The sequence below is a fragment of the Crotalus tigris genome, unplaced genomic scaffold (genome assembly GCF_016545835.1).
Source record: "Crotalus tigris isolate CLP2741 ecotype Arizona unplaced genomic scaffold, ASM1654583v1 scf7180000018829.1913635, whole genome shotgun sequence".
Taxonomy (NCBI): Eukaryota; Metazoa; Chordata; class Lepidosauria; order Squamata; family Viperidae; genus Crotalus; species Crotalus tigris.
The window spans coordinates 772740-787012 of record NW_024097219.1 but is presented as its reverse complement, the minus strand read 5'-3'; positions in this window follow the sequence as shown (position 1 = coordinate 787012).

Below are 14273 nucleotides of genomic sequence, written 5' to 3'. Positions count from 1 at the left end.
TCTTTTATTATCAGGTAGGTTTTGCCAGATGTTAACACTCTTTAATTTCAGTTTCTTGTAGCATGTTGTTAAACTACTTGGCAATGAGTAGGTGTAAATCAGTCAGATGACTCAACCAAAATTATTATTATTATAAAACAAAACATAAAAGCAAAACAGTGAAATGTAACACAGGTACAAACCCACAAACTATTGGGAATAAAATGGACAGAACAAGACACTCAAACAACACCAAGTTATTTGGTTTCAAAATATTGCAAGATTTTTAAATGACTGAGAAAATAAAACTAGAAAGGCTTTTAGGTAGATACCCTAATGAGCCTTTCATTTGGATTCTCATTTGGACACCAGTTGCTACATCCCACTGAGGGTCCAAGGTCCCAGCATCAATTCCTGGTAACTCCAGAGAGAATGAGAAAAGTTTCAGCCCTGAGCTGTGTGGACAAATGATCAGAATCAAGATCAGGCTGCTTCTGATATTGCTGATGGTGTATCAGCTATTTGTATTGCTCCAGCAGAATTTTATGGGAATGATTTAAATAAAGCTTCTTTTAAAGACACTGGAAATTACCATGATTTCTTAAGGAGATATTTCCCATTCCATTGCAAGAACTAACGCTAGTTTTAGAGAAACCTGGCCATGTTGGGCCAAGTCCTGGAAATAAGGAAATAATATGAATTTTGGCCTCTCCTCTAAATATATACAAAGGTTATTCCCCAGCATGGCAGACCTGCCTCAGTTTAGTCACTGTTGTAGAACACTCAGGGACAAAGAATTGCTTGAAGGGAAACGACTGAATTTGTATCTGCTCTTTTATCTCATGCAAACTTGGATGGGGGCTAGGAATGCCAAGAGCATCAGAGGATTCTATATACTCCAAGGAAGAAGGCAAGGCGTGGCAGAGTCTTGAGCTGTGAGAACCTGAGTGCTTCAGACAGATTAGCAAATGTCAGGAGAAACCTCTATGGAATTATGAACTCTCTGTGTGGAAAATAAGTCCACTTGGTTCCTTTACAAGCAGGAGAAGGCATAAAAGTGTCATCACGGCTGTCCTTGGAGAAGCACCTGTGCGCTTCTTCCAGAATTGTTGTTGTGCAATGCAGAGAGGTACTGTCAGCGCCACTTCAACTGGTCTGCTGCTTGCTTTCATAAACTGGACAATTCTGGTTGATGGACCTCCCCATTACACAGTCATTATATGGTCCAACCCTTTCATTTAAAAGCTATTCTTATTGAGCGACCAACAACTCTATAGATATAAGTGAAAGGAGTGAGGGGATTAAAAAGTGAGGGTCATACGTTCATGGATAGTACAATTCCAGGTAGGGGAAAAGGACACTTATTATCAAGTTGCAGAATAAAATTAACTTTGTTTCTTGACTGAACATAGTAGTCTGTCTCATTCAGTGAACATGTCCTATTTCTTACACCTTGTTTCTGTATACTTACATCTGGTTTAACTTAACTATCTTCAATCTTAGAGCTTATTTCTTCATTCTGACTCTAAATGTTCTGATATTATTCTATGTCTTACTTCAATCTTTCATTTCTACACTCTGCTTATCAAGGCAGGGTTTTCTTATTCTTTGTCTGTACTGATCCAGTCTAATTTTTCTATTTAAGTTTTATCTCTCTCTTATCTGCCCCACATAGGTATATAATTTTTTATGTAAACCTTATTTTCTTTTATTCCTTTATTCCTCTTCCTAAATTCTTTATATTCTGTTGTATTCATTGTACCCTATAGCTATGACTCTTGTTCTCTTCTTCTCTATATTTTATTCTAACTTTATTCTTTATTCTTGGTTGGTTAGCTATTTGTAACCAATACATAGTTTTTATTCTGTATTCCTACACTGATTTCCCAGTTTATTTTTGTTGGATCAAACTACATGCAGCTCTAATGGTATGTAAAATCTCATCAAAATCAGTCACAAAATCACATTGGTTTTTGTTCAAAATTTGTCCCCCTTCCATTAATTGCTTTTTCTACCATTTGGTTAAAAAAATGTCTAATCGGAAAATGACTATACTCCCTTCTGCCCAAGAGTACAGTATTTCAAAGTTGTTAATAGCAAGCTTATGTTATCATTTTTGCACATAGCATAAGTTATACCGTTTTAAGATGGATAATTTTAGGTGACTTTTCTGTCTTGTTTTGTGGGGCCAATACACAGCATTAACTGATCAGCCTAAAATTCACTCAAAGGAAAATCAATGCCGAATGTCCCTCCTGGAAATAAAGAAACAACGGGACTGAAAGGAATAATGCAAGAAAGACAAAATCTATAAGGCCCCTTTCTGTGAATATTCTACAAGTTGAGGAGAGTAATTTACAAAGATGCATGTTTGATTTGCATTATGGAGATGTCTACTATTGTTAGAAATCTGAGAGCTGATTTACCATAATCTCCAAGGAACCTGTAGATTTTTGGTACAAAATGAGTAAATAGTACACATTCTTGTCTATTGACTGAAATGGTTGGTGCTTACAGTTTGACAAGAGTTGGGGCAATGCTATGAAGAACACAGTAAAGAAAGAGAGTTTTTCCTTGACTTAGGATTGATCTCCCATTTTCCATTTTTATCTACATGTTTTTCCAAAGTAACTATGACTTAATTTGATGATGTATACTTTCTACAGATAGACCTGTTTTGTACTGCAACTTCAGATTCTGACCAATTAATTGGCACCTTGTATTATGCATATTTGTTAAATGTTTGTAACCCATATGAGAGAGCTGTAGTGCAGTGACAAAGCACATGCTTTATTTATATGAAGACTATATTTGCTGTCCTTATTAAATTTCTATGGCTTGGGTGTGTGGAAAAAGCTTCCATTCTTGCCTAATTCTCCTTGTTTGGTTTTGCAGCCTTGTTATCAAGCTTTGAATAAAAATAATTGGTGGTGATGACTGCACCAAGGGATTAAGATTGGCCTCAGACAGCTGGATCACCTCTCTTTGTTACAAACTCTTTGTTTACTGGGTGCCAGAAAATTGTGCTCGCTGCTCCGATCAGGCAGCTCTTTGTGACAAAGGCAATCACAAAACATTTTTCTCCTTGTTTGGAGTGGTTTCCTGTTTATAAAAAACAGGTTGTTTCTTTTGCCACAAACAAATGCTGCAATTTTGCACATAACCGCAGTTTTCTTAAGGGCAGCCTTTGAACAATGCTCTGCAACATGGCAACGTCTCCTTGTGATGGACCACTTAAGTAGACTGCCTGTATGGAGAGGCAGTTGGCATGAGCAAACTCATAGGGAAGCCAGGCCCTTGGGAAATATTGAAAGCTGCTCTTACATGCAAAGATTCCCCTTCTCAGAAACAGAAACACTGATACACTGATGTTGCTGTGGTTCTTTTTTTCAGGTTAACTTGAAGTGTGCTCCAGGATGTAGCAAAATGAGATGATGGATTATACACTCTGTCTTCAAAGAGCTGATAGGCAATCCGCCCTAGGCACAAACCAGCTGGGTGACTTTAAGCCATTCTCTCTCTCTCTCTCTCTCTCTCTCTCTCTCTCCCTCCCTCCCTCTCTCCCTCCCTCCCTCTCCCTCCCTCCCTCCCTCCCTCTCTCTCTCTCTCTCTCTCTCCTCCCTTCCTCCCTCCCTCTCTCTCTCTCTCTCTCTCTCTCTCTCTCTCTCCCTCCCTCCCTCCCTCCCTCCCTGCCTCCCATAAGAAGGAAGCAAGGGCAAACTATTTCCAAAAATCTTGCTAAGAAAACAGCAAGAACTTGTCCAGGCAATTGCAGGGAATCAATGCTGACTCAAAGACACCTCCCTCAAAAGTCACCTTTTTGATAAATAGGAACCAGTGCAATACTAGACTACTAAAATGTGAGGGACTTGTGGCTCAAGGATGGCCTCTTCCCATTTAATCCTGCCTGTTTCCTGGAGTCTGAATTCAGAATTTCTTTTTTTGGCTTGGCTTTTTATTTTGTACTTATTCTTTATTCGTATAGGCACCTTGCTACCCAATTTGTATTTTCAGGTAGTTTCAGTTATGTGAAACTTAAATGTTTTTGAAATTGCTGTCTGCTGCACTGTGCTGCATTTGATGCTGAACTTGTATATATTTTACTGGCTTTGTTTAATGTGCCTTATATCTATCTAGGACATAATGAAAATAATTAATTATATATTTGGATTAATAAATCAAATGAATGAATTTTTTTTTAAGAAATGAGACAATCTTTCCATTCTATACTACTTTGTTTGTCTGCAATAAATTGAAGGCTTAGGGGGGTTTTTTCTATATTTTTTTCATCTCAATCCCCCTGCTTCTTTCCCTGTATAAGGATGGATAAACTGCTCGGTACGATTTCCTTGCCTTTCTTCAATTTAGATACCTCAGGATTTTTTTAAAAAAACTCCTTTATGAAGGAATGCATGACTTTTGGTCAGTTTTTAAAAGGTCTCAACTATCTACACCAGGCAGATTCAACCACATACTCCCAGCAAGGAGGTACTGATGTTACCCGCTCTGCTGCTACCTAGAAACCGGTCAGAAAAACAGTCGGCAACCCTGATTAACATTTCTTTCCTTGCTATACTGCATCCAGTTTTGGTCACCAGATGTAAAAAAAGATGTTAAGACTCTAGAAATAGTACAGAGAAGAGCAACAAAGATGATTAGGGGACTGGAGGCTAAAACATATAAGGAACGGTTGCTGGAATTGGGTATGTCTAGTTTAACGAAAAGAAGGATGAGGGGGGACATGATAGCAGTGTTCCAATATCTCAGGGGCTGCCACAAAGAAGAGGGAGTCAAGCTATTTTCCAAGGCACCTGAAGGCAGGACAAGAAGCAACGGGTGGAAACTAATCAAGGAGAGAAGCAACCTAGAACTAAGGAGAAACTTCCTGACAGTTAGAACAATTAGTCAGTGGAACAACCTGCCTCCAGAAGCGGTGAATGCTCCAACACTGGAAGTTTTTAAGAAGAGACTGGACAGCCAATTGTCCGAAATGGTATAGGGTTTCCTGCCTGAGCAGGGGGTTGGACTAGATGACCTCCAAGGTCCCTTCCAACTTTATTTTATTATTATTATTAGTAGTAGTAGTAGTACAATTGGATATGATGACTGTATGATCTGATGATCCATATAAAAGCATTATCCTTTCCTGGATCAATGAGAAGTTTCATTTTATAAAGATGAAATGCTATTAAGTAACTTTAATAAGGAGACTGTTCAAAATAGAGAGAGCGAATATGCGGGGATTCAAAAGCCCAGATATTTAAGTGTTAAATACCCCCGGCCTAAAATGCACTAAACTAAACTGTCAGTTTTGCTTTGGCCCACGTTCAGTTATTTTAATCTCCAATTTTCTCCGTGCTCTTTGAGAAGAAATGTATAAATGAAATAATAGTCCCCAGACCTTCTTAACCCCAAAAATAAAACCCCTTCTGTTATTTTGATAGCAGTACTTGAGATATATGGACTCCAGGAGATGGTAGAGGACAGGAGGACCTGGAGGAACGTTGTCCATGGGGTCGCGATGGGTTGGGCACGACTTCGCAACTAACAACAACAACAACTTGAGATATTTATTAGATTCCCTCCTTTACTTCAACCCTCTTCTGCCTTGCAAATTGGTAGCTCTTGGAGGTCTCTAAAATTGGCTTAAAGGGCAGCCGAATTGTCAATGGATATGCCAAGGGTTAACACACACACAAAAAAGAGCAGGCTGATGCCACAGGATGTTAGGAAAGCAAAACACACCCTTGGCCAGGAGGGACACGGAATACCCTTTCATTCAGACTTCTTAGCACGGGTGGCTCAGGGGCTCCAGGCACTTTCTCTGTCTGCCGAATACAGTGCACTTCCGCATATCTGACTGCAGCAAGAGCACTGCAATGTAAGAAAAACAAGCACTTGTTGCTCCGTAAGCAAAAGCCAGGTTGTTATGCATCCCGCATGCCTGAGCTAACCCACCTTCCCGTGCCGAAAAGAACAGCCCACTGTCTCCTGCCTGGAGCTGGGATTAATGGCAGCCTTTAATTATGCCACTCTGCAGCAGCTGCAGTTCCACAAGGAGTTGGGAATAATGCACATGCAGAGGGGACATATTGTACAACTGGAAGCATGTTTACTTTGGCCTAAGCCCCACTGAGTTCATGGAGTCCCTAGGAAGTACACTCAGGATACCAGCTTCAGACTTCAGGCTCCCAGGCCATTGTTTAATTTACACTCATCACTCAGGGGTGCAAGGCTCCAATGGAATGTGTTTTCTTTTCTTTTTGCATATTTAGGAAAAGAGGAATATCAGGCTGAAGTGGTGCAGTCGATCAAGAAGAGCCCATACCTGTGATGTCTGGCTTTACCAGCAGGGAAGGGAAGAAAAAAAAATCCAGGCACGATGGCCAGAAACTGTTCAAATCGGGATTCCTGTTACAGGATTTGACTTCCTTGGGAAAAACCAAGATAAACCACAACCAGACTCTTTCATATATTAAATGCAGAATTCATGGCATCTGGATCAGCCTTTTTCCCACATCCTCAACCTAGTTTACATTGGTTACTATCTTTCCTGGTCAAGATTTCTAAAGAACTTGAAAGACAGCACTCTATTTTATGAGCTGGCATAAATAAATGAGTTTCTTAAGAAGGATGGGAGATGTTTTGCCTCCTTAGTTTGCTGAGGAATTCCATCCTTGAAAAATCCTAGGTGCTTTCATTTTTCTTCACTCCAGTCACTGACATTTTCCAAATTGAGTTCTTTCTCACCATCCATGAACATCTGGCAGCACCATTATATGTGCTCTAAGTGAGACTTTTCAAATCCAGTGGAATCTAAATCCATGGAAACCCGCATAGGTGTGTGAGTTTTAAGGACCATTTTTATAATGTGACACAATTTTGACTATAGATATCATAGTGGATTTAACAAAATCAGTTAAATCAGCCTGTTCTGGAGGTGAAATGTATTGCATTGGGTATCTTCAAAAAAAGAGAATATGGCAGGGGAAATTATTCCTTTCCTACCTCCTACAAACTCATGAAACAGTTGGGAAACTTCTGGGATTATGCTATGCTTTCAAACATCCTTATGACAGACATATAACAAATACTGAATAAATGATTAAAGACTCAGAATGCAATCTAGAGACATAAGCCAAACACACAGCTATGCATGCCCAGAGCATAGCCAAAGAGAAGGAACTGTGCAGTCAGCATGACCAAGTGGAAATTGAAACACGGAGGTATGGTCTGGCAAGGCCTCCCGTGTTTGAAAAAAGCCAGAGAAAGGTTTCAGTGATTATATAGGTTTTCACATCAAAATGTAAGAAGAAAAAATTATGACTGATCCTGAGGGGAGAAAAAGAAGCATCAAAAACAGCTGAATGCTCTATTGTATGCTGCTTTCAGTGTTTCTCAACCTTGACAATTTTAAGGCATGTGGACTTCATTCTGGGAGTTGAAGTCCACATGCCTTAAAATTGTCAAGGTTGAGAAACACTGTGCTATTTGGATATGAGAAACGAATAAAACAAAACGGGCTCAAAGATTTGTTCACGGCCCGCTTGAAGAGAAAAAATCATTTACTCAATGCTAAAATTCAAGGTCACCCAAGGAATATATTAACTTGTGGAACTCACTGCCACAGAGTGGGTGGAATCATTTGCACAGACCATGGAATAAGAGGTCTCAATGGGGCCCTATGATTTTTTTCCAATGGAAAAATGCAGCCACTGCGCTTCAGTGATTCATAAAAGCAACTATCCCCCATCATACTTGCTGGGATTTTTGCAAATCCCATTTATCACCCTCCTATTTCATCCTTTATCCAGCTGCCATATCGTGTCCTTAACTGGGACTTATAAAAGACTGAGCAGGCCAGCAAAGGCAGTTGATAGATTCATGGTTACAAGCTAGGAAGCTTTTCCCCCAAGACATCTATTTCTTAAAGGAGATAGTGATTTGTTGTACTTAATAGTGAATCTGAAATAGCAGAATCAGTAACTTCATACAGAAGACAGGACAGATCTTGCAAGAGACAGGGAGAAAAGTATCTTGGAGATAGATAGATAGATAGATAGATAGATAGATAGATAGATAGATAGATAGATAGATAGATAGATAGATAGATAGATAGATAGATGAGAGACAGATTCCATATCCACAGGGGTATTTGCATGGTAAAAAGGGCAAGGCTTTAATTGCATGGATATGGCCCACCTTGACTTTCTTGACCCTCTTGTGGACAGTGCTGCATACACTTCTGGTGGGAAGATGTGTTGCATTTGGATTTTGAGAAGATGTGTTTGGTGTTCTGGCTCCTATCCAGATGTTATAATGGTATGTGGAAATGCCCTTGGGGGGAAAGAGAAAAAGATGCTGCCTAGGAAAGGACAGGATAAGAGAGGAAGTAGCCCCCAGTGGCTTAATAGTCAGAGGATTCGGGTTATAAAATCCTATATGTCTCAAAGTCTAGATGTCTGCAAGATGCCCTGTCCCATATACAGTCTGCCTAGCCATTCAAATGGATGGAAAACAAATGTAAAGGTCCTACCCACTGAGAGATACGATAGGGTCTGAAATAGGCCATTATCTGGGCAGGTCCTCTCCTTGGAATAGCTTGTTCCCCAAGGCAAAGATGGCCCCTCCCCACTCTAAAGGCCTCGTAAAAACCTGGCTGTTTGGGAACCTGAGTGGGGTGGAGGTGCTAGCATAAGATATGTAATTTTCAGTACAATGTAATGTTGTTCCTTAAGAATAATTGTATTTTACTGTTTGCATTGACTATACAGCTTTGTATTTTATTTATTTATTTATGAGACTTATATACAGCTTTAAGTGCAAGCACTCTCTAAGCGGTGTACACCAGTAAGCAATGTATATATATATATATATATATTTACATTGCCCCCAACAATCTGGGTCCTCATTTTACCTACATCGGAAGGATGGAAGGCTGAGTCAACCTTGAGCCGGTGAGATTTGAACCGCTGACCTGCTGAACACAGTCAGCTAAAGTGGCCTGCAGTACTGCACTCTAACTGCTGCACCACCTCGGCTCTTTAGATCCTATTTAGAATCCTTCAGAGTTGAAGCAAATTTTGCAAATAAATAAATAAATTTTGCAAATAAATAAATGAGCATCTGCTCATGTCTCATTCCAAATTCAAATTCATCTCTGTTTAAAGGCAAAAGTATATCTCAAAATTCTTCCATTCATCTTCTGCCTAATTTTAGCCATTAGCCAAAATTTGACCTTGGAAATTTTGCCCTTAAAACTCAGAACTACGGAAGAGACTGGCATTATTTTGATGGAGGGGCCCTAATGTCTAACCTCTCCTTCTCATTACAGAGCTGAGGGCTTGGGGTTCAAAATCCAATTCTGAAACTTGGGGAATGGATCAATGCCTCCTCCAAATGATCCCTTTAGTGGGGTGGATGATGCTCCCCTTCTTTTCTGAATGTCTTATGGGAAATTCACAAGCTCTGAATTTTCCTGATCACCTCTGCTGCAAGATCATATTTCTCCAGCAGAAAACCTTACTGAATATTTCTTAGGCTTCGGCTACAGTTTACTATGTGGTTTAATTTAATTAGAAATGCATTGCAAGAGATCTATCCAGGCCAAGAAGAAAGATAAAGCTTCAAATTCAGTTCTATTTAGATCTTCCTGGACATCTTGTCACACCCCCAACTTCCTTCAGCTGTGGATAGAGTGGGCAGAGGAGGCCACGCTGTGCCTCAGAGCCAGTCATTTTAATGCCAGCTGAGAAATTCTAGATGCTTAAAGCATTGAGGAAACTCTGCTTCTGACTCATCTCAGGAAATAGCCTGAGGGTGCATTCAGACTGATTTGGTCACTAGTTGTGTGGATGAACAAGTGGTGGTTTGTTTGCGGTTTTTTTGTGTGTGTGTCTCTGAATCAATTCAAATCAAATAGATCCAATTGAATGATTTGATTTAACATGATTCGGATGTTCAGATTGAAGCACATTGATTTTTCAAATCAGATCGATTCAGCAAACAAAATCAAATGGATAATGGGTATCAGATTGCTTTGCACAGGCCTTATAACCTGTGATACACTTCCTCTGACAATTAGTTTTTCACACAATGAGAACATCCTCCAAGGACTGTGACCTGGCCACTTGCAACTTCAAAGAGGTTCCTTTGTTTATTCGCTCAGACTCCTCCCCCAAAATTCCCTTAAACCGGAGAGTCCTACCTTCTCCTTGTGCCAGTGGTGGGGCCTGACAGAGACCTCAAAACACACGTATTGAGAGCAGAGAGCAGCTCCTTGAGGGAGGCAAGAGCTGCTCTCTTTTTGCCAGTGTTTCTCAACCTTGGCAACTTTAAGATGGGTGAATTCCAACTCCCAGAATTCCCCAGCTAGCATGCTAGCTGGGGAATTCTGGGAGTTGAAGTCCATCCATCTTAAAGTTGCCAAGGTTGGAAAACACTGTGCCTTAGGTTCATGCCCATCCTGCACACAGAGCGGAAAGAAGAAGCAGAAGTGGTAGCACCATTTGAGGATGCTGGTGTGGCCTGCCATTTTTAAATGGGAAGGGAAGGGAATCTATTGTCAGCAGAAATCTTGCATAAGAGAGAGCAAGCTGGAGTGATATTCTCTTTGCTTTGGTGCTAGCTTTTCCTTCCAGGAGTCTTTCGCTGACAAAGATGGCATTCTCCACTTCACCCTGTACTTCCGCTTGCTGTGACACACTTGCTTATCCTGCTAGGCATGTGGGCTAGCCTCCCGTAATTGCAGCCTACATCAGGATTCTTGCCCTTCTTTCTCATCTCTGACAGAAATCTTGCTGTTCATCTTGCCTCTTCTGGTGCCCCTCCTCAATCTTGTCCAGTGTTCTGACACTGTTTTACGCCACCCTCTCTTGCCAGCTGGCTCAATCAACCCCTCTGTCCTCAACTGGACCCCCATCACTCAACCGTGTGAACAGCTCCTTTCCCCACTTTACACCTAGACTTCCCCGGTTGGAAGTAACGCACATCTTTTCATTCTCTCTCAGCGCAAACCCAACCATTCTGCTCGCATGTGGCTTGGGAAGGTTGCCATGGGAACATGGCACACTACTTCACTTAAACTTGAATATACAGTGATTAGCAGAGCTGGCTTGAATCAGCTAGAAATCTGAGGACAGAACAGTCCCTAGTTTTCCATAAATGAGCAAGAGAAAAGTACACATGCCATGACAGAGTGCAGGTTGCATTATTCTAATGGCTAAGAAATTGCCCATCAAAAGGAATGATGTTAGAGCTAGAAGTGTTGGTGTGTATATGGCAGTGGCAGGGAAAATCCAGTTTCTATGACAAATTGCTCCCAGACACAAAAGGGGGAAGATGTGGACAGCATTCACCTCTCTTTCCTTCCCCAACCTCTTTTCATTCTGAACTCCTGGGGCTTATTTGGTGTGCCTCACACAGCTAACCAGCTTTAATTCTACTGGCTTGTTGCTTCATTTTGTTACTTAGTGATGATTCATTCATGACATTTTTATAATGCTCGCCTTAATCAAATCCTCTAGGCGGTTTACAAAATCTATAAGTAAATGTAAAATGAAATATGCCATCAATCATAGCACAGCCAAATAGCCTTGAAAGAATATCAACACCAAAAATATTTGTGAAAGCCTTACAAAACCCAGAACAAAATGGTACAAGAAATGAGTCAGTCCCTTGAAAATCAGCATAAGAACCAGAAAGCGGAACACATGCTTAGGATCAGGATTTAAAACTTATTTCTGAGGAACACGGAAGGAAAAAGAGATCTGTTTACCGCTGGGCATGACTTGGGGGAAATCTTCTTGTTGACCTTGCAAGATAAGAATATTGATTATCCATAATTTGTGCTGGTTGGTTTGTAGCCCAACGCTTCTGGAAGGCATCTGTTTGGGAGAGCTTGGCTCACAAGATTATAGCCTCATCTGCCAGGGATGTTGGGATTTATACTCCAATACTTCTGAGGTATGAGAGACAGGAAAGCTTGTAAAATATTCTGAATTCTCGTCTTATGGCTCAGCGTCCTTAGAAACTTGTAAGTTAACACTGTGTGTTCCCCATGCTGTGGATTAGTGTCTCTCAACCTCCACATGCCAACTGGGGAGTTGAAGTCCATAAGTCTTTTTTTTTTATTATTGAAAATTTTTAAATTTTACAAAACAATTCCCTTCCCCAAACCCCCCCAACCCTCCCATACCCTCCCCCAACCTTCCCAGAGCTGAGTACAGGCTTAGTTAAAATTTTTCAAAAAAAACTTAAAACACATATAAATCCTAAGCAAATCTAAATACATTAAATTAAACAAGTTATCTTCTCTTAAAAATAATAATTACAATCATTAAACACATTGTAATATACTCTAAACATTTTCTAATATCATACTTATATTATTATCCATCATTCTTTATAAACTCCCTCCAAAACACAAATTTAAACATTACTTAAAACATTAAAATTCCCTTATACATATTTAAAGCAAAATGTTCCTTTAAATACTCCTTAGATATCTATACATACAATATAAAATCTAATCTCTCCCTCTTTCTTTGTCCTAAGACACAAAAATAAACATATAAACATTCATTATACCATTAAGACTAAATACTCTTTAAGACTCCATAAGTCTTAAAAGTGTTGAAGTTGAAAAACATTGCTGTAGGTAGGGTGGAGGTATAAAACTGGGGGCAATTTGTCTAGGACCACACTGAGCCCAGGGCTGAATCAAAGAGAATTCTATCACAAGAGTTTCTTAGCTGAAATAAGTGAGTGAGGAGATGGGAAGCCCGAGGCCAGACAGGGCATAGAAAAAGAAAAGGGTAAAGATGCTTGGTTACCACTCAGAGTGCAGGGGCTCCAAGTGAGAGTCACGAGAGCAATTTGTGGCTAAATCCCTTATGAGAAAAGGGTTGCATCTTTTCAGATGAAACGGGTGTCAATGTATCCGTTATCGTCTGGAAAGAATAGGCAGGAACGCCGGTATACAGTGCAATCATCAAACAGGTTTATTCTCTGATGAAACAAAGTCAGCACTAGGAGTGGCTTTCTCCCAGTGACTTACAAAGGATTGCCACGCCCTGTATCCCCGGCTCCAGTCCCAAATCAGCATCCGCCCAAAATGAATAAAAGTCCTTTCCTCGCCCTGACCACTCCCTCCCCCAGATGCAGATCCGCCTCTGTGCTCCCCACTATGGCCGACAAACCCCCGTGCGACGCCATTGGACACCACCCGATCCCCGTCAGTGCTGTCTGGTGAGAGCCCCGCTACACCACCCCTTACGCTGCCCAGGCAGGCCTCCAAGCCCATCACAGAGCCCCAGCAGACATCCGCTCCCCCCAGCGCCGGCCCTGTGACGGGACGTGCAACCAGTGCTCCGCTCTGGGCTTGCGCAGGCGCACGCCTGTCCCAGGCATCCTTCCCCTCTGACGACGGCCTGCGGTGCCTGCCAGGAGGAACTGGTGCCATGCCATGGTCTGTCTTCACCTCGCCAGGGTTCTGCTGCCTCCGACCGTCCATCAAGCCACGTGGGGGCTTGAAACAGGAGGCTGCGGGCCCCTGTGCGGACAGAACGGTTGGTGTGGCGGTGGTCGGCACAGCGGCGGTTCTCGGCGCTGGTAGGCTTCTTCGTGTATCACCCCCCCCCACCTCTGCATGGCAAGCCCCGTGAGGCTTGACAACGGAGGTCCTCATATTTTCCAATGCCAGGGCTGAATTTGATTGAACACTGCTCTTAAATCCACTAGTGGATTAAGTTGTAAAAAAAAACCAGAAACAAAGGCAGAACCATATCATTACAGAAAAGATAGGAATGCACTCTGATGACAAAGTGTAATCAATTATTTGCCAGGTACGCTCTAGTGGAGCCTCCTAAGTAGATAGATGATCTTTATGGTCATTTCAATCCAATGAATTGCTGGTTCTATCTGCAGGGCATTGGTGAGGAAATGGCATCTTGCATGGTCGCATCGCTGCTCATAAACCTATGGGCAAATAACTATCATCCGCTGAAATTTCTTGTGAGGATAACATAAAAAGTGGAGAATCTGAACTCATTTGAGCCCTGTGGTACAGTAGTTAGAATGCAATATTGCAGGCAAATTCTGCCCACAACCTAGAGTTCAATCCTGACCGATTCAAGGTTGACTCAGTCTTCCATCCTTCCAAAGTCGGTAAAATGAGGACCTGGATTGTTGGGGGCAATGTGATGACTCTTTAAACCCCAGCACTATGAAGCAGTATATAAGTCTAAGGGCCATTGCTACGGCTGTTGCTATTGCTATTTGGGATGAATGTTTCT